This window comes from Triticum urartu, chromosome 2 (assembly GCF_003073215.2).
Source record: "Triticum urartu cultivar G1812 chromosome 2, Tu2.1, whole genome shotgun sequence".
Classification (NCBI taxonomy): Eukaryota; Viridiplantae; Streptophyta; class Magnoliopsida; order Poales; family Poaceae; genus Triticum; species Triticum urartu.
In genome coordinates, this window is record NC_053023.1 from 322,487,189 (window position 1) to 322,513,454 (window position 26,266).

Here is a 26,266-nt window from a genome sequence, read left to right on the forward strand (position 1 = left end):
AAAGAGAAGATCTCCGCTTGCTCCATTACAATAAGGAGAGATTCGATACTTTGTCCGGCCTAAATGTCGGGGGCTCTATTCAACCACATAAGTCAAATACTTTCTAGGGTATACTTCGGCGTTCAGAATATTCCATTATATGCATCATCTCCAAATCATGTCTTTGGTCTACAGTTGGGTTGCCCGGCTCCCGTGATTACCACCTTACGTTCTACTAATTCGGCTAAGGTAGTAAAGGGAGATCTACTGCGATTGTGTTTTTGGTTTTTCCAGCCAAACACCTCAGTAGAGAAAGCCAAAAACTGACCATCATGATAGGACGAGAGCTGGTCGGCGATTCGACGACTAACTATAAATATTTTGTGATTTACTCCGTATGATACGAAGGACTGGCCTTCGCCCAGTAATGCGATAAAGCCATCCTAGTTCGGAGGGCCGCATATGCACCAGGGGCTAGTCCTTAGCCCCACCGTCAAACTCCTATGGCTAAGTGAAAGTAATAAAGCCGCATAGTCTGATTGCCTGGTTCACTATGCAGACACCTCCTTTATGGACCAAGACGTGGGGTCAAGAGTGATCACGCGCTATACCGAACACCCCCGTAGCATCTACGTGGGGTTGAGGTCGACGACTGGCAAACTTTTAGAGTTGAAATGGCTGCACCGGAGGAAAATAATTTTAGACAATGGCATAAATATATTACAAGCCTTAGTTCATAAAAATAAAGTCTGGATAAACCTAATACATTCACTCAAACATGATATCCTTTGTGCATTGCCCCTCTACTATTCGGGCACCCGTGAGGACATCATCAAAATACCGCTCCGGCTTGCGGTGGTCCTTGCCTTCGGGCGGGCCTTCGGTTGCCACGACAGTGGCCTTCATCTTTGCTCAATGCATCTTGACACGGCCAAAGTCCATCCGTGCTCCCTCTATGCTCGCCGAACGCTTCACAGCTTCGACTCGAGGCAGCACTTCACCGGGTCACGTCACTAGGCCGAAGTAGCTGCTCGGAATGGGTTCGTTTGGCCAAAGCCAGACTATGATGTCCTTCATGGCCAGGCCGAACATCCTATGAAGCTCCGACATTTGCATCATCTGGTTGTTCAATAACGCCAGACGCTCCAGCGCTAGGTATTGTGACCAGAACAACTTCTCTGTCGTATTCCCCTCTTGGGCTCGGAAGAATTGCATGGCGTTCGAGCACTCCTCGAAAGATCCGCAAAGGCATCTAGAGAACTCCACAGTCGAGTGAGCAAGGCATATCTTTGACCCCCAAATATACTCTATAATCTGTTCAGCTTGCCGGATCTCTTCACGAGCACTCCAGGACTCTGTCCGTGCCTCCTTGGCCTCGTGGAGGGCTTTGGCGAGTTCAGCTACTTGAGCCGTAGTCTCTCCTCCAAAGCTTCGCATTTTTTGATGGCGTCTTTCAGCTCCTGCTCCACTTCGGCACCCCTCTCTTCATGCTAGCGGCGGGCAACCTGTTCGGTCTTTAAATCCGCAGCCGCTTTATCAATGGCACTTTGCTCGTCTTCGCCTCCTCCTTGGCTTGGGCAAGGGAACTCTTGAAGGTCTCGACCTTGGCCGCGCTACCTACACTCATAATAACAACAGTACATGAGTTACACTCTAAATCTGCATATCACTTCGGATGCATGATCAAACTCTTTTCAGCGTAAAAACATACCTTGTGCCTCATCGAACCTCTTGTTAACGCGGTTGATATCATCATCAGCCAGCTTCAGTTTCTGATTGAGTTCGGAAACTTCAGCGGCCTAGGCGGTTCCCGCCAACAGGGAAGCCTGTTGAAAAAAAGAATAGTATGTCACCTTCTCCGAATTAAATGAGATCCTCTGTTCGACTTTTTTCAAAAACCGGACAGAGTATCAGGGGCTACTATCTATATACAGGTATATTTCCATCATGTGAAAAGCATCTAAGAGTATTATGTCGCATACCTTGAAGCCTGTTAGCAGGCTGGTGAAGACTTCGTTCATCCTGCTCTTGGTGGACTGCACCTTCTCAACCACCACACCCATCAGGGTGCGGTGCTCCTCCATGATGGAAGCACGTCGTAGTGCTTCCACCAGCGCATTCGGCGCCTCTGGATTAGTGAAGGTAACCATCGGAGTCGATGCTCTCCCTCCTTCAAGGGGGGTAGCTTGCTCGGTTTCGGAGCCATATGGGTCTCTGGAATAATCTTTGGCTGGGGCCAGACTGGTCAGGGCCCCCGTCGTCAGTCACCATGGAGGTTGCACCCCCCATGTTTTCGGCAGGCGAGGTATCACCCTCGGGCGCCATCTCGGCAACCTCACTCACCCCTCCGCGGCCTGGAGAGGTCCTTCGGGACAACACCTCAGTGTCATCCGCAATGATTGGTGGATAGGTTCGCATAGGCATCTCGCTCTCTACCATCTCCGGTGGAAGAGAGCTCCCCTCAGATAGCGATGGGTTGGGGAGGTCGCTAGCAAGGCTGAAACCACAAAAGTTAATATGTTATATTAAAACATAGAAGGCTGAATACTTGTAATGAACCCTTTGGTACTTACGATTTGGCCAGGGGCTTTTCCCTGGGAAGCCTCTTGGGGATGGGTTTGGCCTCTGAATCCAAACCATCCAAACGGGTCACTTTCCCCCTCTTGGACACCCCCACCACCGGGTCTGGGGTGGATGCCCTTTTCTTTTTCCTCCCCTTGAGAGGGGGTCACTTTCCACCTCCTCCTCCTCTTCATCTTCAACTCCCTCGTGGGAGGAGGAGACTTCAGTCTCTCCGAACACTTCGTCCGAAGTACCCTTACGGCGGAGGCCGCCCCTGGCCTCCTTGCTCTTCTTCTTGGCCTTCTACTCTAGCGCCTGATAGGGCACCGGGACCAGCATCTTCATTAGCAGGGAGTGGCCGGATCTTCGGGCAGCGGAGCCGGACACTTGATCCGCTCTGCCTTCGCTATCCAGCCCTGAATTATGGACCAAAAACTCATTATGACCGATTGCTTATGGACTGAATGTATGTTCGGGAATAACACACTTACCGGTGTGGCCGAGTTCTTGCTGTCAAGGCCGATGTCTTCGGTCTTCTTCAGCCACGCTTTCTGGGCCTTGAAGAGCAGCTTCTAGATATATTTGTGCGTTGTGCCGAAGAAGTGCCTCAGGGTTCCTGGATCTTCTGGATTGAATTCCCACATGTGGGAGGGCCGGAGTTGGCAGGGAAGGATCCGGCGGAAGAGCATCACCTGAATCACGTTTGTGAGGCTCGTGTTCTTGCTTATCATGTTTGTGATGCACTTTTGCAGCATCAACACTTCCGCCGTGGACCCCCAATCTAGACCCTTGTTGGTCCATGACGTGAGCCGCATAGGGGGTCCAGATCTAAACTCAGGAGTGGCCGCCCACCTGGCACCGTCGTGTTCGTGATTCGTAGAATGTTGGGATTCAGGAACGACACCTATGGGATCACAGGGAATCCCTTCTATGGTTGGCGGGCGCGGGGCTGTGGAAAGAGCGGGTTTAGAAGATCAACATGGGAGAGTTTATCCAGGTTCGGGCCGCAAGTGATGCGTAATACCCTACTCCTGCTGGTTTATGTTTATCTGGTGTTCTTCGACTACCTACAAAGCGTGCAGGGTCACAGTACGCCGCGGGCCTCCTTTTATAGTCAAAGGGGCTGCCACAATGGCACACAGGAGGTGGAAAGTTATATAGCGCTCGAGCTTATCGCCTGACATCACGGACAAAACGCATTAAATGCGCTACTTAGGTGTCCTCTTGCTTTATCGGGGACGGTAACAAAGCCCATCCCATCCGTCGCTGCTTCGCCTTGCTCCGACACGCGTGCAGGCCAATGTGGCATGCAACACCATGTGGGCTGCCAGGCTGCTAAGCTGGCGTGGTGGCAGGGTCTTCACGAAGATGTGCATGCCACCATGTAGGTGCTTGACTGGTTCGCCTAGAAGCCACATACTGCCACGCGGGTACCTACTTAGTTGGTGGGTCGCCCACTGAGCTGGGTTGGCGACGGGGTGGCAAGGCCTTGCCGCGGTCTTGCTGATCTTCCCGGGATGGGTCTTGCCGGGGCCTTGTGGGCACCCTCGGCAAGAGTCTTGCCGGGGCCTCGTGGGTATCTTTGGCAGGATGCTTGTCGGGGCCTCGTGGGCATCCTCGGCAAGGAGCCTTACTGTTGTCTTGTTTCTTGGTTCCTATCTAGGCCTCGCAGGCCCTTTGTATTCACAAAGATCTTCATGCCACCATGGAGGCGCCTCCCAAGCCTTGGTTCCAATGTGGTTGATGGCGTCGGGACTCTTAGACTCAAGGGTGGCGTCCTTGTTGGTGTTGGGCAAGTTTCCCCGGCAAGACTCTTGCCGGGGCTACACAAGCTCCCCGGGCAAGGCTCTTGCCGGGGAAAGCCCACATTGTCCCTCTCCTTCTAGTGCCTTTGGCTTGACACTGCTCTGGTAGTCTTCGGTCTTTGCTTCCTCTACTCCGCCAAGCGTGGCCATAGACGTGTGGTTGCGACTGCCCGGGCACAAGAAAAGGGGTACAAAAAAGGACCCCTTCTTTTGTACACCAACAGGAGCCCTCGGGCCAGGGCCACATATAAGCGTGAAGCATTATTGGGGCAGGCCCAGAACGGTGCGCGAGCGCGCGTGCGGCGGAGTTTTACCGTAATAACTCCCTTGCCAGTTGCGCTTCCCCACGACCCGCGTTGAATGCGTGACGTGGGGGCTCATGCGTGGGGCGGTTGCTGCACGCCCTCGTCACATCGTGGTAAATGGTAAAGAGGCGGCCCTCGCCTTCCCCATAAAAAGTTGAAACCACAGGCGCGCTGCTCATTTACTCCTGTGCCTTCTCCAATCTCAGAACCGTCGCTCCCTTCTTCCTCCTCAAGCTTTTGCCTTTGCTCGCCGCTGCCGCACCCTCACTGCCCTTAATCCTCCATCCCCTCTCAGTCGCCATGGCGCCTAAGACTGGCAAAGGCAAAGGGGTGGCCAAGGATGTCGGGGAGAAAAAGGCGCCTTATAGCAAGTTGGCGGTGCTGCGGACGCATCATGCCTATTTCCCCTCGATGGTCAATGCGGTCCACCTCAGGGACTACTTCAAGCCCCTATGGATGAGAGAGACGACGGGGCACCCTGCCACGCACATCATCCCCGCCTATTTCGCCAAGGCCGGCGCAGATCGGTACCCCTTCTTCGTCGGTTACTTTTCTTGCGGGTTGTTCCCCCTTTCTCTGATTTCTTCAACGACATCATGCACACCTACGGCTTCCACCTCCTCTACTTTACACTGAATGCTGTGGCGTGCATGGCCCTCTTCGCCCATCGCAGTGAGGACTTTGCCGGTATGCTCCCCAGCATGGCGCTCTTCTGCCACTACTTCTATCCTCACATCCAGCCAGGGGACGCCAATTCTGGGTGCATCACCTAGATCCCGAGGACCCCAGGAGAAGGGCACGTACCCGGAGGGTTCCCAGAAGGAGAGGTGGGACGACTGGCGGGGCCGGTGGCTCTGGATCAGGGAGGAGGATCCACAAGATTTCTGCCAAGTTCGTCAAAGCCTGCTTAACTGCCGCAAGGACTGGAGCGACCTCGACATCAAAGACAAGAAGCTCACGGTCGCCACCACCAAGATCCATTGCCTCACCATGGCCAGGCTCACCCTTGAGATGATTAGGGCCGATTTAGTTTGTCGCCGAATCGCTCCACTGCACAACAAGGGGAGGCCGGCCTGGGACTTCAGGAATGCGGCCGATGTCATGAGGCTCCAGCCTAGCCTGAAGCATAACTTCACGGTGCTGGGGCATGCCCATTTTTGTCAGAGGCTCTTCCAGCTCAATGTGGACGATGACGGCAGAGCTGAGAGGACCGGCAAGGCCGTCAAGGGGCCCATGTTTGGGTTGCCAGCGGGAGTGGTACCACTGAGCAAGAACTCTCGCCAGTCCGCCATCATCTCCATGATGCCGGGCTTCAATGCACACGGCCTCGACCCGGCCTGGGCCGAGCCGTCAGCACAGCAAGTGCAGGAGTTTTTCGACAACTTGTCGTAGGGCTATGTCCATGACAAGCCGCTACTCCTCCACGACACCCCAAGGAGGATTTGGACTACATAGCCGCCAAGGCGGTGCAAGCGGTGCTTGCCAAGGAGGTCGGTAGCACCGGCGCCGTGGAGGACGAGGCCGACGCGCCCGCGGAGGAGTAGGAGCTCGCTTAGTGGGTGGAGTCTGCTGAGGAGGCTAGTGGCGCCGGCGCCGGGGCTCCCCTTACTGAAGATGCGGGCGACGAGTCGCTCGATGAGGAAGCTAAAGCAGGTGACCCTCCATTTGCGGGGAAGAACCGCGTCCTGTGGCGGGCCAGCTCCGGCGAGCTGGTCCGACCAAGCAGGGCCGCGCAGTGGCAACCAGCTCAAGAGCAGCTCGTGCGCCAGACGAGGGCGATGAAGGCCACGGCAGCGAAGAAGACGGTGAAAGCCGCGGTGGAGAAGAAGACGGCGACTGCCTCCTCCTCGTCCAAGTGGCGCTGGACCCCATCTCCTACTCCCCCTCCCTCGGACAGCACCCTGGAGGCCTAATTCGACCTCGGATCTTTTAGCCTGAAGAGGAAGAGGAAGCCAGTGGAGGAGGATGTGGAGGACGAGTAAGTATTTTGCCCCCCCATCATCTCCTGACCTTACGCCCGTGTTATCCTCTTTTGATTTGATGTTATCTTCATAGGGACACGGAGACGGTGGCCTAGTGGGTGGACAAGAGGGCCAAGGCCTCGACGGTCTACAAGCCCCGGCGGGTACTTCGTGTACACCGATGTCGGTGGAGAGCAGCCCGGGCAGCAGCCCAGACGGAGCCCTCGCTTCAGCCCCCAGCGTGTGTTCATCACTCACTCCTTCACTGATGAGCATTGGGGTGTGAATCTTTGATGCTGACCATGCCGGGTTTGCAGGAGAAGAACATCAGCAGGAGGAGCCGCCGAGGGTCACTCCCAACACGCCGCCCCCGTCGACTACGCCACCCAGACAGGTGTCCCCGGCAAGGGCATCCACCCTCGAGACCACGCGTATGGAGGAGGAGGAGGTGAGCTTGGGTGCCGGTGGTTATTCGTTGGCGGGGAGGGCGCCACTTCTTCCCAGCCCGGTGCAGGTAAGTTGTTTGCTTCCCGTCCCTGTTCTTTCTTCTTCTTTTCGAACCTTAATCTTCCCATTTCCTTTCTTGGTATCCAGACCCTTCCTCGGTGGACCGACAGGATATTGACACTGTCATCGGGCAGGTTGCTAAGGACGCCGAGGTCGAGGCTAACAAGATTGCCTTCGAAGAGGCCACCAAGACCGCCGTGGAGGAGGCCGCCAAGGGGCCTGCCGGCAAGGCCGCTGCCGAGGAGGTCGGCAAGGGGCCTGCCGGGGAGGGGGTGGTTGATGACCAACCTTCGTCCTCTATTGCCCCTGGCCCGGGCAAGTACTTGAAGATGGGCGATGACCTATTCATCCACCTCCCAGGGACGGCGAGCACCAGGGCACCAACCAGGTGGAGGTGTGTGATGATGAAGTGCTCGCCTCCGCCGGGCTCCAGGCTGTTGATGAACTGAGCGCGGGCGGCGGCGGTTCCCTGGAGGAGCAGCTCCTCCGAGCCATGAGTGCCAACTTCTAGAGGCTCCAAGAGCTCCACTGGGCTCGTGAAGACAAGGCAAAATCCAGGATGGCGGCGATGGACAAGGCGGAGGTGGATTTTGAGGAGTGTGTCACTGAGACACAGGTCTGGTTCGGCGAGGCCAGGGATGAACTGAGGGACGCACAGGGTGAGCTTGAGGACCACAAGCAGGAGCTCATCCTAAAGCAGGCCGATATCGAGAAGGCCTAGGAGGTGGCGAAGAATCAGGCCGCCGCAGACGAAGCTGCCCAGCAACAGCAACAGGCCCTAGTAAACTCTCAGGAGGAGGACCTTGTCGCTCGTGAGAAGGCACTTGCCGCCATGCTCCATGGAAAGGACAAGGAGGTCGAGAAGCTCATCATGCAGCGGACCCTGGAGCTGGAGCAGAGGCACAAAGAGGCAATCAATACTCAGGCCCTGGTCCATGCCGACAAGGTGAAAGAGCTGGAGCTGGAGCAAGACGAGCTGAAGAAGGTGGCCTCGGAGCTGACGAAGGAGAGGGACATGGCCAACCGCACTCTTGCGGATGCGCAAGTTGCCATCTCCGACAAGGACAAGCTGCTCACCGAGGTCAACAGTTCCATCAACGATCTGAAGTTGAAGCTGGGCGGCTTGGAGGGAAAGCTTTCGGAGGCTGGGGCTCGTGAAGAGACCCTGAACAAGGCTCTGGAGGACGAGAAGCAGCTGCGGAGGAATGACGCCGCCGAGCACAAGAAGTACGAGGAGGGCGTAAACCTTTAGATCAGCCGCCTCATCAACGCCACCGGCAGGATCACCATGAAGTAGGCTGCCATGGGGATACCGAATGTCACGTACTCCCAGGAGCCGAACATGAGCCCCAACGCCAGGCTGTGGCACCCCGGCTCAGAGCAACCGGTCTACCATGGATTGCCAGCCTAGAGACCATGTCTTCTGGCAACACACAACATCTTGGTACAGAAAACAGCCGCTTTATTAATGCTAGTGGATCATAGTTTATATTACAACAGGTGGCGAGGCCAAGCGGCACACACGGTGCGGCTGAACAATATGTACATTATTTAGTGAATATAAAGGGGGCCTCGATCATAACAACTACGTTGCAGTGGAACAACTTCATAGTGGAACTCCATAGCACAGGGACAATGATGTGGACACGACCTAGCCTCGGACGGCAGTCCTTTCCAATGAGACTTTCCTGAAAGCTGGCATGACACGCCAGGTCAGTACATTGAATGTACATGCAAGCTCACAACAAACATATACATAATGTTAACAATATCATGATACTTAATCAATTAATAATGCAACAACATATCATACATGTTGTGATCATGATCTCGTGATAAAATTTCCCTCAGACTTGCTTACCAACGGCGATCTTTCCGGCGATCACAACCATGACCAACACTTGGTCTCAAACAGTGATCCTTCCGGCGATCAAATCCATGACCAACACCTAGCCTCAAATGGTGATCCTTCCACAGATCACAGCCATGACCAACACTTGGCCCCAAATGGTGATCCATCTGGCGATCACAACCCATCATCAAGATGGTTTACCCACCATCACCTTCTCATTAGTGCGACGTTCATAACTTAGTGTGCAAAATTTATTTAAACATTGACCCATGGTGTGACCTACTTTCGAGCGTGTCCGTAACCGTGGACTCGGCTATCGGTAGATTTAATATACTCTGCAGAGGTAGCGCACTGTACCCACACCACGGAACACATGGCCTCGCACTCCCATTCGGGTGGACCAACGGCATTCTGATGGAACCCCTCCATTGCCATGACACTCTCTCGGCCACTCCGACTCACTCCCCACTTGCCTAGTCCTAGGTGGCCCCGTCTCTACCAAAGACATCAATGGCCACCATCGTGGCAAGACATAAACAGTCCCACACTAGGACAAGGTACCATAACATCAACAACGGGCACACAAGGTTATGTATGCTTACCAGGCCAGGGTACCGCACACCCATAACCTTCCCTCATTGGAGGCACTGACCAGAGGCATGACAACGGACCGAATAAAGGCCTTCCCATAAAGTCGAATGTGGTTGCACTGGGAAAAACTTGATTCAGTGGCACCATGACCCGGTCAACGATATATTCAAGTTGAGTTATTATTAGGTTCAACTTAAAGTGAATGCAACCGGTGTCATAATATGCCATGAAATGCATCACTAACATGCACATCATATCTCAATGGAAATAATTGGGTCAACTATATCCACACTAAGCATAATCATCAACAACTCATAACACTTCCCTGGTTATGATTAATCCTCACTTTAAACATAATCCTTACTAGCAAATTTATCATTTTTCTCATCCAAGAAAATACTCAAAGTAAGTAATTATATCCATACTCATATTACTTCCTCATAACAATTATTACTTCTGATTACTTAACCAACTTAGTTAACTTCTAACTTTCTGTAAACTAAGCATATCAACTTAAACAAGCAACCAATCAGATTATAAATTATATACTAGTGATCTAAATGCATGGATTAAATCATTAATTCAAGTTGAAAAATCAAAAATATTGTAATGGCACCATGAAAATGTTGTTGTGGCTTGCCTTAGTGCAGATGAGGTTCACAAACCTCCTGGTGATTCTCAAGACAAGATTCACTCTCTGAAAACAATTATAAACACCAAAAGAAAATATCAAGAACCCTTCTGAGATTCACCAGAAAATCTAGACATCACAGAAAAATCTCATTTTTGGTGAGCAGCTAGATTTCTTCATAAAGAACACAATGCAAAAAGAATCAATTCATTTGGACTTAGGGTTAAAAAGTTTTGGCTGTTTGAAGCTCTCTGGATTTGAATTTAAATAAAACAGAACTAAGGGGGGGGGGGGGACGTCGAAGCCGTAAACCTCGCGGGTGCCACCACTTGTACCGCTTCACGCACGTATAGAGTGGCTGACTAGCGGGCCCCGCTAGTCTGGTGAAAGGGATGGGGAGAGGGAAACGGAGGACGGTGCGGCTTTGCCGGTGCACACGCCGGCGAGGAGGGCTCCTTGGCCTAAACTAGAGGAAGGGATCGAAATGGGAGACGGAGGCGCACCTGCCCGTACCCATAGGTTACCTAGGGGTGGTCGGATAGCATCGGAAACGACCTCTCCAGCGGCGACAGGAAGCAGAGGTCGCTGGTGATGAGGATGACGGCGACTAGAGGCGACACCAGGGGCTCCAACCGTGTGGAATGCACCACCGAGGCACGGCGGAGGCCCTGGAAGGATGGCCCGAGCCTGGGAGGGGCTGGAGCTACGGAGACGACCCGAGGGGATAGCTGGCGAGCTCGAGCTCGGTGACGGCAGCCCGCGGCCTGCCCAGCCGGGCTACGGCTTTCTACGTGATCGTGGAGTGTGTGTGTGTGGAGTGGATGAGGCTCGAGGAGGCTGGGGAGGGCTCTATTTATAGCTGGAGCGACTAGGGCGGTTCGGGCTCCGCCAGAGGACACCTGGACACGGCGCCTGGCGACAAACGGCGTCAGTGAGCGAGGGGGAAGACGGCGCAACTCTCGCGGGAACTGTGGGCGGGCGGAGACGAGCACACGGGCGAGAGGGTGGCGACGAACATAGTCCGCAGCGCACAGTTGCGTTGGCTGGACCGTGCCCGTGCTCGCTGTGGCGAGCTCCAGCGTCGGCGAGCGCCAGGAGGGATTTAAGAGGGTCGGGACGATGATCGTGGCTAAGTTTGGCAAGGTTTGGCAGTCGGGGAAGCAAGCACGCGCGCAACAGAGGCTCGGGCACGACGCAGAGCGTGTCGGCCGTATGCCAGCATGCCTAGACAAACGCATTCACCGCGTGAACTATGACCTCAGGCCAACCTAAGCCCAAACTTCATGTCCGGCGTGTAGTTCGTGGTTGATTAAGATGTTACCACGCTTTGGTTTGAGCTTAGACGCAGTAGAATGGATTTCTACTCCCTGGTAAGTTTCTGGTTAGTAACTTTGAGAGCTTACTGTGGTCAAACTACTAGGAGTTGGGAGCTGGGCTTTGGAGGTTGGGCATCATCTACTAAGGTGATGATGCACAAGAAAATACAACCACAATAGAGCAAGTAAAATGGTAGTTCCTGTAGAAACCCCCATTTCTGTCCAGAACAGAAAAGATTTTCTGTAGCAAAAATATTCCAAAAAGTGATGAAATAATTTTGCTTAGGAAGGTGCCCTAGGGTTCAAAGAATATTTGAGAATTTTCTCAGATTTTGGTGGGCAAGAAAAATTGGGGTTGCTTTGGAGCACAATGAGCTAGCTAGGGTTTTAGAGAGGAAAATGAATAATTTCCTTTAAGAAAAATATTTAAAAATGTTATTTTGAGGTGAACCAGAGAAGAAATTAAACTTAGAGAGGGGAATGAGGCACTTGGGTGAATGTCAAGGGGACCCAAGTGTTTAAGTCCATCTGAAAAGATTCAAAACTCCAAATTTCAAAACCAAACCAACTGAAAATCAGTCAAAGAGAAGAGGGCAAATACCAGACTGTCACAAACATCCCCCACTTAGGATGAATTTTTTCCTCAAGATTCGGTTGCTTGGGAAAACCATTCTGGATACTGTGCCTTTAGAAAGTCTTCTCGTTCCCAAGTCGATTCTGCCTCTATGTGATGCTCCCACTTAACTTTGTAAAACTTCCTTGATTTATTATGAGTGACCCTTTCCATCTGATCCAAAATTCTGACTGGTCTCTCTTCACATGTTAAATACCTTGCCAATTCTATTTTAGTCATAGCAGTCTTTTTCTCAGGCGGCGATATGCATTGCCTCAACTATGAAACATGAAGCACATTGTTGTAACATCCCAAATTTTCAATTTGGAATGTTATACATTAGGTCATCATGCATATCATATTTTATTTTGCTTTTGGTTTTGATCCTAGAAAATCCTAAGCAACTCAAGGACCCACGGAGAGAGTTGGGGATTTCGTTATTTACATATTTGAGTTTTCTCAAATTATGTAAACAGGATCATTTGATTTTATTTATTTTATCATCAATTATTTCTATTACAAAAATATGAGAGAGGGAATAAAATGACTTTCCCAAAATATAGAAATATTGAGGATTTAATAAAAAAATCAAATAAGATTTATTTCGGAGTTTTTCGGTATTTTTATTTGAATTTAGGAAAAATGCGCGTTTTTCAAAGTTGTAGTTTGGGCCCAGATAAATGTTCACTTTATCGGGCTTGATTTTAGAAACCCGGCAAAATTTATTTCGTGATTTTTGGAGTCCGTTTAGTATTTCTTTTTATTTTTCTTCCGAGCGGATTTATATAAAAAAACGGAAACCGACTACGGGCCGTACCCGAGCGGGACTCCGCCCGGGGGCGCCTTATATAGCCGCGCCCCGAGCCCCAGGCCCATAGCCGCGCCTGCGCCGAAACCCTAGCCCATAGCCGCCGCCGCCGCCGGACCGCCGCCAACTCGCCGGAATTGCACGCCGCCCGAGGTTCGCCACCGCTTCGACTTCCGTGCCGTTTAAAAAAAATCTGTTCGTCGTTTTTTTCTCGTCGGATTTTCCGCGGTTATTTTCTGATCGCGATTTCTGATCCGATTTTCGTTTTAGTATAACTTTTCGCTCGTTTATCGGAATCAGGCGATTCAAGCGCCTGGAGTTTCGTCTCGAAACCCTCTTTCCGAATAATCAACTTAAACATGTTTTTGCTACTGTAAAATTTGCCCTAGATCCAGATTACTAGAACGAAGTTGTTTTCTTTCGCCGTTTGATTTCTTTTGCTTCGTTCGATTTGATTCTTTTTGCAAACCAGGGTTCTTAAGTTGAACTTTCTGGTTAGATCTTCTATTTGAGTTTTACCTGTGCATTAGATGAGTACTTATTGTATGCTTGTTGTTTGTCTGCGATAGAATACCCGGAGTGCGCCGCCTGTTACTTCGAATCTCTAGGTTTCGCGGATCATCAGCAAGGCAAGTAACACTTTGATCATACCTTTTCTACAACCCAGTTTTATTGCATTAGATCAATCCTCACACATTGCATGATTAGGATCTAATTAAATTGTGGGATGGGAAGTAGATGAGGTAGTACCTATTACCTGTTTATTATCAAACCTTTGGGAGTTACTTCTACGTTTGCTTATTATGCCATGCTATGCTAGTAGACGTGGATTGGGTGAGTGATATCCATGACAGATGTGAGATTGATAATTAAGGGTTTATCTAAGGTGGCAACCTAACACACATCTGGGTGGATTGAGGCACCTGGGGTTTCCAGGACTTGCCTGTTTTTCTTTTGGACCGCCACCCAGGCCCAAAGGGATCATGAGATTATTCATACTAGAAACTTCCGTGTGCAGCCACAAGCCATTATGGGCTCTGGCATAGTTGACTAAGTTGTGCGAACTCTTACAGGGTAGACTAGCAGATGTAGGGGAAAGTAGGTGTACGGTCTATCCTCGTCGTAAGGTGCTAGCGCTTCTGAAAGACTGTGTCTCGGTCATCCGTCTTCTCAAACACCCTGTAGTGCGAGAAACCAAACGGAGGCGATCGAGTCTTGTGGGGAAAAGTGCGCAAACCTCTGCAGAGTGTAACAAACTAATCATGGTTAGCCGTGTCCCCGGTTATGGACATCTTGAGTATCTGGTACCTGGATTATCATGTGAATCTCAACATGTTACTCTAAATTAATTTTGATGGGTTTTAATGATGTTACTTAATTGGGATTGAGAATGCTGTCAACCATTCTCAATGTTTAACAACCACCATGATAGTAATTAATTTATTCCTTTGAAGTAGGGAAAAATTGGCTTTACGCAAAAACTGTAACCATAGAGCTTTCCACCAGCCAAATATGCATATAGTATAGCTGTTGCATTCCATTATCTCTATGTGTTATCTTGCCAGCATATTCCATGTGCTGACCCATTTCGGGCTGCAACGTTAATGTTGCAGACTTTTCAGACGACGATTGAGGATTTAGGTCGTGGTTCTATACTCAGTGATGCCGTTGGAGTTGATGGACTCACTTATCTTCCAAGCCTTCCGCTGTTATCGTTATTAGATGGCCTTAAGCCATATTTATTGTAATAAGTTCTCTTTTGAGACACTCGATGTAATAAGTGTGTGATTGCTACTCTGCTATAAATCCTCCGAGTACTGTGTGGTGTCAGCATTACTGATCCAGGGATGACACCGGAGCACAGAGATCAGACTGTTTGAGGTCTGGTCGCTACAGAGATGGTATCAGAGCACACGCTGACTGTAGGACACGACCACTAAGCTAAAGACCTAGATCACTACTCACTCTCTTCTCTCTGACTTCTCATCTTTTCTACTCTTTAGGATGGCGGATGCAAGGAACAAGTTCACAAACCAGATGAAGATACACCCTTTGGACGCCACTTGAAGGAAGTCACTAGATACCTGAACATAGGAGTACCAAGCTTCACGGGAACCTACAACGCCACTTTACCTGAAGAAGAGCGCTGGATGATTCAAGTTCAAGTTCCAGGAAGGACGTTCATGCCAGTCACTGAGCCCATAGAGTTTTCTTTTGATGCACCAACTTGGAGTCTAGGAAAGAGTATGGCAGCTCACATCGCCATGGGACGCATTGGAGAAGTCTACCGCAAGGATCTTCAAGGATACTATCTACCAGATTTGTGGGCGCCGAGATGAACACTGGGAGATGATCAGCACCAGGAAAGATAGATCAATTGCAGCTTTTATTCAGGAGTTAAACCAGCACATTCGACGACAGGAGAATCAGATGTGCGCCGACATGATAGATCTGAAAGAAGGCTAAGACTAGAATCAAGGAACTGGAGGAAGAACTCAAGGCTACGCGGGAAGATTATGAAGAGGAAATTGAAGTATTGGTGGAGAAGAATGACGACCTGATCAAGAAGATTGGAATATTTATGGGAGGCCCGACACCAGTAGATGAAGACGAAGGAAACCAAGGAGATAGCCGGAAGACTACATCATCATTGACGGCACCGACTCGGAACAAGATCAGTAGCGATGATGACTATGTGGATGAAGCAGGAGCAGATATCATGGAGTCTACAACCGTAGAATATTTCTAGTAGACCACCTCATCAGTAGTTAGTAGTCCACATGTAAATATAGTAGTCCGAGCACTTTGCGATAGATAGATCGATTGGTATGCCTTTGTTTGAATTGATGAAGTGAATGTGTGCTTTTGCCTCATGTGCATATGGGTAGTATGTTTCTTTTAGACCCCCTCTATTCTTATATCTCATCTTTTCTAAACCCTCAGATGCCTTCGAGACGTGACCCCGGATTTGCTTTTCCGCCGGAGCTCACCCAGTTGATCCAAGCAGCAGAACACCTTGATTGCAGTTGCTAGTTCAAAATCAGAATCAAGGGAACAACAACAACAACCCACCAACCACCACCACCTGTTGACCACTTAGCATTTCTTAGGGTGAATCGCCGTTGTTTTCCAGTAGCACCGAGCCGATAGTAGCAGATGATTGGCTCCGCAAGATAGCTAGGGAGTTGACCACAGCAGGATGCACTGATGTGGAGAAGGTTAAGTTTGCCGCACATCAGTTAGAAGGACTCGCATCATCTTGGTGGGAGAACTTCACAGCCACCTTCCCAGTCGACACTGTCACATGGGACCAGTTTCAGCAGGCTTTTCGTACTGCCCATGTTTCAGCAGGAGCAATGGCCATGAAGAAGCGTGAGTTTCGTAACTTGCGCCAAGGAGGACGGACAGTTGGCCAGTATGTGGAGGAGTTTAGTAAGCTAGCACGTTATGCCCCAGATGACGTTGCTAGATGCAGCTAAGCAGGAGAAATTCCTGGAAGGACTGAATGATGAGTTGAGTATGCAGTTGATGGTAGCCACCTTCAACAACTACCAGGAGTTGGTAGATCGTGCTCTTATGATTGAAGGGAAGCAGTAGCAAATTGAGAACCGTAAGAGGAAGTATGGACAAGGAAAGTATAATTCAGGAGCTCAGCAGAAGCCTCGTTTTACCCCTAGACCGGGAGGACAATTTCAGCATACCCATGCAGTAGGTAGCTCGCACAATCACAATGGCACCAAGAATGGTAATAGGAATGGAGGAAGCAATGGCCAGAACCGCAGCACCCCATCAACCCTAGCCACGAAGGACTTGACCCCAGAAGAGAGATTATAAGTGTTCGAAGCAAGGACATTATGCAAATGACTGCCCTGAAGGACAAAACGGCAATGGAAGCTCTGGAAAGAAGCCGAACCCTTTTAACAGGGGACAGGTGAACCACGTTAATGTGGAGGAGGTTGAAGCTCAGCCCGATGCAGTAATAGGTAAGTTTTGGTTAAGTCATTTACTGCACTCGTTCTTTTTGATACTGGTGCATCGCATTCATACATATCAAGGGGATTTGTGGAAAAGTATAGCCTGCCCACTAGGATTCTTAAAACACCTATGCTAGTAAGCTCACCAGGAGCGGAGTACATGGCTAGTCAAGGATGTTTTCAAGTGCCATTAAGTATAGGAAGGCATGTTTTCCCAACGGATTTAATTATTTTGGAATCCCAAGGTCTGGATGTGATTCTTGGTATGGATTGGCTGTCGATGTATGGAGGACACATCGATTGCGCCAGTAAGACAATTTTGCTCACAACGTCAGAAGGAAGAAGGATCAAGTATGTATCCCGACATGCACCAAAGAGGACACAAGTAAATTCCTTATCAGGAGTTGTGCAGGAGGAAGTACCCGTGGTAAAGGATTTTCCTGATGTATTTCCCGAAGAGTTGCCAGGCATGCCACCGGATAGAGATATTGAGTTTTTGATTGAGATTTTGCCAGGCACTGGGCCAATATCGAAGAGACCATATAGGATGCCAGCAAAAGATTTGGTGGTAATTAAGAAGCAGATTAAGGAGTTACTGGATAAAGGTTATATTCGTCCAAGTTCTTCGCCTTGGGGATCACCAGTACTTCTAGTAGAGAAGAAGGATGGATCGTTAAGGATGGTTGTTGACTATCGAGGATTAAATGAAGTAACAATCAAGAACAAGTACCTGCTACCAATGATCAATGATCTGTTTGATCGATTGCAAGGAGCTAAAGTGTTTTCCAAGATCGATTTGCGATCAGGATACCACCAGTTGAAGATTCGAGAACAGGATATACCTAAGACAGCATTTACCACCAGATATGGACTGTATGAGTATACTGTTATGTCATTTGGACTGACTAACGCGCCTGCCTATTTTATGAACATGATGAACAAAGTGTTTATGGAGTTTTTGGATAAGTTCGTCGTAGTGTTCATTGATGATATCCTGGTATATTCGAAGAATGAAGAGGAGCATAAGGAGCATTTGCATTTGGTACTTGGAAAGCTCAGAGAACATCAATTATACGCCAAGTTCAGCAAATGTGAATTTTGGTTGAAGGAAGTAGGATTCCTCGGACATGTTATATCTGGAGAAGGTATAGCAGTTGATCCCGCTAAAGTTGAAACCGTGACCAAGTGGGAAGCCCCAACAACAGTTGGAGAGATCCGGAGTTTTCTTGGACTCGCAGGATACTACCGGAGATTTATTGAGAATTGTTCAAAGATTGCGAAGCCTATGACGGAATTATTGAAGAAGGATACTAAGTTCAAATGGACTGAGGAGTGTGAGGCTAGTTTTCGGGAATTGAAGAAACTTTTGGTTACCTCACTAGTGTTGATTTTGCCAGATCAAACCAAGGATTATGAGGTGTATTGCGACGCTTCATGTCGAGGACTTGGAGCAGTGCTTATGCAGGAAGGGAGAGTTGTTTCGTATGCTTCATGACTACTGAAGCCCCACGAATGGAATTATGCTACGCATGATTTGGAGTTAGCAGCCGTAGTGCATGCATTGAAGACATGGAGTCATTTCCTCATTGGAAATCATTGTGAGGTGTACACGGATCATAAGAGTTTGAAGTACATTTTCACACAGAAGGAGTTGAATCTTAGACAAAGGAGATGGCCGACATACCCTTGAGAGACACAGTGCCATTGGAACCAATTCAGTTGGATAACAATTTGACCTATGAGGAGAAACCAGTCAAGATTCTTGAGTTTGCCAGCCGAGTTACTCGCATAGCAAGGTTATCAAGTTTTGCAAAGTTCAGTGGAGCCACCACACGGAGGATGAAGCCACCTGGGAGCGAGAGGAAGATTTGCTCAAAGACCACCCTCACCTATTTTCTAGCCAACCCGAATCTCGAGGGCGAGATTCATCTTAAGGGGGGTAGGTTTGTAACATCCCAAATTTTCAATTTGGAATGTTATACATTAGATCATCATGCATATCATATTTTATTTTGCTTTTGGTTTTGATCCTAGAAAATCCTAAGCAACTCAAGGACCCACGGAGAGAGTTGGGGATTTCGTTATTTACATATTTGAGTTTTCTCAAATTATGTAAACAGGATCATTTGATTTTATTTATTTTATCATCAATTATTTCTATTACAAAAATATGAGAGAGGGAATAAAATGACTTTCCCAAAATATAGAAATATTGAGGATTTAATAAAAAATCAAATAAGTTTTATTTCGGAGTTTTTTGGTAATTTTAATTGAATTTAGGAAAGATGCGCATTTTTCAAAGTTCTAGTTTGGGCCCAGATAAATGTTCACTTTATCGGGCTTGATTTTAGAAACCCGGCAAAATTTATTTCGTGTTTTTTTGGAGTCCGTTTAGTATTTCTTTTTATTTTTCTTCTGAGCGGAATTATTTTTAAAAAAAACCCCGGAACCGACTACGGGCCGTACTCGGCCAGGACTCCCTGGTCGGGGCCTTTATAAGGCGCCCGAGGCCCGAGCCGAGAGAGAGCCCAGCCGCCGCCGCCTAACCCTGGCCCCGCCCCAGCCGCCGCCGCCGCCGGAGCAGCGCGCCGCCCGAGGTTCGCCGCCGCCTCGTTTTCCGTGCTGTTTTAAAAAAAAATTCTGTTCGTCGTTTTTCTTTTTCGTCGGATTTTTCGCGGTTATTTTCTGATCGCGATTTCTGATCCGATTTTCATTTTAGTATAACTTTTCGCTCGTTTGTCGGAATCAGGCGATTCAAGCGCCTGGAGTTTCGTCTCGAAACCCTCTTTCCGAATAATCAACTTAAACATGTTTTTGCTACTGTAAAAATTTGCCCTAGATCCAGATTACTAGAACGAAGTTGTTTTCTTTCGCCGTTTGATTTCTTTTGCTTCGTTCGATTTGATTCTTTTTGCAAACCAGGGTTCTTAAGTTGAACTTTCTGGTTAGATCTTCTATTTGAGTTTTACCTGTGCATTAGATGAGTACTTATTGTATGCTTGTTGTTTGTCTGCGATAGAATACCCGGAGTGCGCCGCCTGTTACTTGAATCTCTAGGTTTCGCGGATCATCAGCAAGGCAAGTAACACTTTGATCATACCTTTTCTACAACCCAGTTTTATTGCATTAGATCAATCCTCACACATTGCATGATTAGGATCTAATTAAATTGTGGGATGGGAAGTAGATGAGGTAGTACCTATTACCTGTTTATTATCAACCTTTGGGAGTTACTTCTACGTTTGCTTATTATGCCATGCTATGCTAGTAGACGTTGATTGGGTGAGTGATATCCATGACAGATGTGAGATTGATAATTAATGGTTTATCTAAGGTGGCAACTTAAACATACACATCTGGGTGGATTGAGGCACCTGGGTATTCCAGGACTTGCCTGTTTTTCTTTTGGACCGCCACCTAGGCTCAAAGGGATCATGAGATTATTCATACTAGAAACTTCCGTGTGCAGCCACAAGCCATTATGGGCTCTGGCATAGTTGACTAAGTTGCGAACTCTTACAGGGTAGACTAGCAGATGTAGGGGAAAGTAGGTGTACGGTCTATCCTCGTAAGGTGCTAGCGCTTCTGAAAGACTGTGTCTCGGTCATCCGTCTTCTCAAACACCATGTAGTGCGAGAAACCAAACGGAGGCGATCGAGTCTTGTGGGGAAAAGTGCGCAAACCTCTGCAGAGTGTAAAACTAATCATGGTTAGCCGTGTCCCCGGTTATGGACATCTTGAGTATCTAGTACTTGGATTTTCATGTGAATCTCAACATGTTACTCTAAATTAATTTTTGTTGGGTTTTGTTTAATGATGATGCTTAATTGGGATTGAGAATGCTGTCAACCATTCTCAATGTTTAACAACCACCATGATAGTAATTAAATTTTATTCCTTTGAAGTAGGGAAAAATTGGCTTTATGCAAAAACTGTAACCATAGAGCTTTCCACCAGCCAAATATGCATATAGTATAGCTGTTGCATTCCATTATTCTCTATGTGTTATCTTGCCAGCATATTCCATGTGCTGACCCGTTTTCGAGCTGCAACGTTAATGTTGCAGACTTTTCAGACGATGATTGAGGAAATTTTAGGTCGTGGTTCTATACTCAGTGATGCCGTTGGAGTTGATGGACTCACTTGTTTTCCAAGCCTTCCGCCGTTATCGTTATTAGATGGCCTTAAGCCATATTTATTGTAATAAGTTCTCTTTTGAGACACTCGATGTAATAAGTGTGTGATTGCTACTCTGCTATAAATCCTCCGAGTACTGTGTGGTGTCAGCATTACTGATCCAGGGATGACACCGGAGCACAGAGATCAGACTGTTTGAGGTCTGGTCGCTACAATTGTGTACTTCCGACAATTCGGGGGTAGTTCCAATTGATATGCAATAGTGCCCATTCTGGACATAACTGGAAAATAACAAATAAATCTGGGTGCCAACTTTCCACGAGTCTCGAATCTCTTGACTCCTTTCATAGGGGTGACTCGGAGGTATACGTGTTCTCCGGGTTCAAAACTGACCTGTCGGTGCTTCGCATCATAATAACTCTTTTGTCATGATTTGTCCAATTGCGACCTGTCTCGGATTTCCTTGACTTGCTTCTCAGCTTCCATCATGAGATCCGTTCCGAAAATACGGCTATCTCTAGTTTGAGACCAATTCAAAGGGGTGCGGTACTTACGGCCATACAGAGCCTCATATGGTGACATCTTTAGACTGGTTTGGAAGCTGTTGTTGTATGAGAACTTGGCATACGGTAGGCAGTCTTCCCATTTAGATCCTTGGGCCAAAGCATAAGCTCGTAGCATATCTTCGAGTATTTGGTTTACCCGCTCAATTTGTCCATCAGTCTGAGGATGATAAGCGGTACTATATTTTAGCGTTGTCCCCAAGGCTTGATGGAGATGTGACCAGAAAGCAGAGGTAAAAGGTGATCCCTGGTCAGAAGTGATTGTTCGGGGTACTCCATGCAAACTGACTATCCTAGATACATACAGTTGTGCAAGTTGATTTGCTCGATAAGTGGTTCTGATCGAGAAAAAGTGAGCTACCTTGGTTAAGCTGTCCACTATGACCCAGATTGCATCATTGCCTCGCTGAGTCTTAGGTAGCCCTGTGACAAAATCCATGCAGATATCATCCCATTTCCATTGTGAAACTAGCAGTGGTTGGAGAAGTCTGGCCGGCTTTTGATGCTCTGCCTTCACCTTGTTGCATATGTCGTAATAGGCCACGAAATAGGCAATGTCTTTCTTCATTCCATCCCACCAGAATACTTGTCGAAGGTCTTCATACATTTTAGCACCTCCAGGGTGAATAGAATACGAAGATTCGTGTGCTTCCAACAAGATTTTCTTCCTTAAATCCGCCTGACTCGGTACACAAATCCTCCCACGGAATCGCAGGGTACCAAGTTGATCCTTAGAAAAATCTGAAGTCTGTCTTGCTATCAGACGCTTGGCACGTTTCTGCAGGACGGTGTCAGCTGGCTGGGCCTTGCGGATCTCTTCCTCAAGTGTAGGTGCAATTTCCAAAATATTAGCAAGACCAGCATCAACTATGACCAGGTTGAGCTGAGCAATCTCCTTTTGATGTTCGGGAGGCACGGAATTCAGTATGACATTTAGGCTGACAGGCTTTCGACTGAGTGCATCGGCAACCATGTTGGCCTTACCCGGGTGGTAATTTATTCCAAGATCATAATACTTGATTAATCAAGCCACCTTCATTGACGGAGATTTAAATCTGGCTGAGTAAATATATACTTGAGACTTTTGTGGTCGGTAAAAATTTGGCACCTCTTCTCGATGAGGTAGTGTCTCCAAATTTTTAGAGCATGAACCACGGTGGCCAATTCTAGATCATGAGTAGGATAATTTCTCTCGTGGGGTCGTAGCTGTTGTCAGGCATATGCTACCACCTTGCCGTCTTGCATTAGTACGCATCCAAGTCCTTGTCTGGAGGCGTCACAGTACACATCAAAGCTGCGATATATATCTGGAAGAGTCAACACAGGTGCGGTCGTCAGCCATGTCTTTAGCTCATTGAAGCTTTTCTCATAGTGCTTAGTCCATTCAAACTTCTTATCTTTCTTGAGCAGCTCCGTCATGGGTTTGGCAATCTTGGAAAACCCTTCAATTAAAAGACATCCTTTACTTTGCTCGGGTCCATGGCTATACCTTCGGCGGATAGCACATATCCGAGAAATCCAACTTTCTTGAGCCAAAACTCGCATTTACTAAATTTGGCGCATAGCTGATGGTCGCGGAGTCGTCGTAGCACTGCTCAAAGATGTTCTTTGTGCTCTTCTTCACTTTTTGAGTATATAAGTATGTCATCGATAAATACTACCATGAATTTATTGAGGAAGTCCATGAATACTTTGTTCATCATATGCATGAAGAAGGTAGGGGCATTGGTGAGACCAAAGGACATAACTGTATATTCATAAAGACCGTACTGAGTAGTGAATGCGGTCTTAGGAATATCTTCCTTTTTAATCTTGAGTTGATGATACCCTGTCCTTAAATCAATCTTGGAGAATACCTTGGCCCCACTGAGCTGATCAAACAAGTCATCAATCCGGGGCAGTGGATATTTACTTTTGATGGTGACATCATCCAACTGACGGTAATCCACACACATGCGGAGGCTACCATCCTTCTTATCCACGAAGATAGCAGGTGATCCCCATGGTGAACAGCTGGGATGGATATATCCTTTCTGGAGCATTTCGTCAAGCTGTTTCTTTAGCTCCACTAATTCTGATGAAGGCATCTGGTAATGCTTCTTGTATAACGGTGCGGTTCCAGGTACAAGATCTATTGCAAACTCAAGCTCTCGATCGGGTGGCATGCCTGGCAGTTCTTCTGGAAACACATTAGGAAACTAACTTACCACATGAATTAATTCCAACTCATCAGCCATAGCAGTGAAACCCATTTATTTCTGGGGTATGCTTCTGCGAGCATAGAATTTGGTAGTCTGTCCCTCTTGACTAGTCAAAGTGACTTCTCGGGTCGCGCAGTTTATGCATACTTGATATTGGGTGAACCAATTCATACCCAAGATAACATCCAACTTTACAGACTCAATGATTATCAAGGAAGATGGAAAACGGGCTTCATTGATATTGATTTCCAGATTACAGCAGACCAGATTGCTCCAATGACGACTTCAGGGTTCTATTGGGCTTCATCTGCTGAGAGGTGATGAACTTGCCCAGTGATGTTTTGCTGGGTAGGCCATGACTCCATAAAGTTGACTTGTGGCCTGATTAGGGCACTTTCCTTGCTGTTCTTGGGACACTGTCTGGCATAATGTCCAGTTTGCCCACAACTAAAGCAAGAATTGTTGCGCTGGTACTTCTCTCGCACTGGGTTGGTCATAACATTCTTGACTTGTGTGGTGGTCTTGTTAACATTCTTTTGCCAATTGGGCTTGTAAACCACCTGACTCTGCTGCCAGGTACGAGCATTTTGCACTGGCTGCCCTTCCTTCCTTGGCTCAAACTTGCTCTTGTGATCGTTATTGGCAGGCCCGTTGTCTGATACGAGCTTGTGCTCCCTTTCAGCAATGAAAGCCTTGTTTACCAGAGTTTGGAAATCTGGGAAATCAAACATACTGAGGGTACATCGGAGTTGCGGGTTTAATCCCCCAAGAAATCTGTCAATCTTTCTCTCTTCGGTGGCCACGTCATAAAGGGAGTAACATGCCAAATGATTGAACTTTTGTTAATATTCACGCACAGACTGATTTCCTTGAAGGAGCGTGAGAAATTCACGCTGCTTAACCTTCATAATTCTAGTAGGGATATGATATTTCCGGAATCGATCCTTAAATTTTGCCCAGGTGATTTCTTCGTCAGCAAGCCACATGACTTTTGTGTTTTCCCACCATATGGCAGTAGCACCTTCAAGATAATGGCTTGCAAATGGAACTTTATCATCTTATTCAGTACGAGCAATCTCGAGCTTCCTCTCAATGGTCTGCAACCAATCGTTTGCATCCAAGGGATCAATAACCTGACTAAAACTGGGAGCTTGGTTCTCTGAAAATCTGACAGCTTGGAGTGATGATCGTTCTGACTTCCATTTTGTCGAACCACAGCTTGCACACACCTAAATTTTTCAATCAGATCATTATTCCTTCTTTCCTCAAACATACGCAGAATTTGCTTGATGGAGGGCGGATTTGACGATGGAGGCGGTGGTGGAACGTACGGCTCGAGGGAGTGTCCTGTCTGTCGTGTGGAATGACGAACATGCGTATCCACAGGAGCGTCACTACTACTGCCTTCCCGCGTCTTCCTATTGTGGATTTTTCCCAAGACAATGCAACCGAGATGAGAAACATCCAAAAATAAATTGGGGAAAAGCCAGCAACAATTCCCGAGACAAAACGAGATAATGAAGAAAAAAACGACGAAAAGAATAGAGTTCCAACATAATTATACATAGACTCGTACATGAAAGATAAACATCATGCTAGGTTCAACTACTCTCATATATGAAATGGAACACCATGACTCATACGACTACATCCGTACATCATCCTGACAACTGTGGATACTTAGAAACTCTACTGCTCTGTTGGTGCTGCGGGGTCCTCTCCTGAAGCGGACTCGGATCCTGAACTGACGAGGTTAATGGAAACCTCTGGGTTAAAGGTAACACCACGACGCTGCCTCGAGGGCTCTCTCTCCAGGGCAGGTGCAGGGTGAAGCATCGAGGCTACAGGAGTAGTGAGAAGTGAAACCCACTCAGCCGGAGCACTGAGAGGATTCACGGTCGAGGTGGCCGAGCTACTCAGAGGAGTAACCGGTGAAATAGGGGAACTAGAACTAACTGGAATAGAAGGAGTAAATCCTATAGAGGATGGAGCAGTGACAGATCTAGTAGAGGCTAAAGCAGTATGAGCATGAGTCAGCTCTCGAGCCAGCTCGTGGATCATAAGATAGCTAGCAGTGATATAACGGGAAAGGTGGATAGCAACACAATTAGACTCCAGATCAATGATAGGGAAACGGACACGACCATTGTCGTGCAAGGAGGGATAGTAGTAGAAACCTGGGTGGTTCTGCATCCGGACCTCGTTATAACGAAGCTCGACAAGGACCTCGAATTCAGCAAACTGGACAGCCTGAGAAGCAGTAGAAGCAAAACCACTCCGGGAGGTATGAGTGTAAGTGTTGGAATCAGAACTGGTGCGCAAAGTAACCACTGCGTGATACTCATACACTGAGTCTATTAGACGCTCTCGATACACATGATAGACTGGGTCGTCACCGAGGGGGTATAGCCAACGCCACATGTTATGAAAGGGATGTGGCGACGTGTACGACATCAGCTGC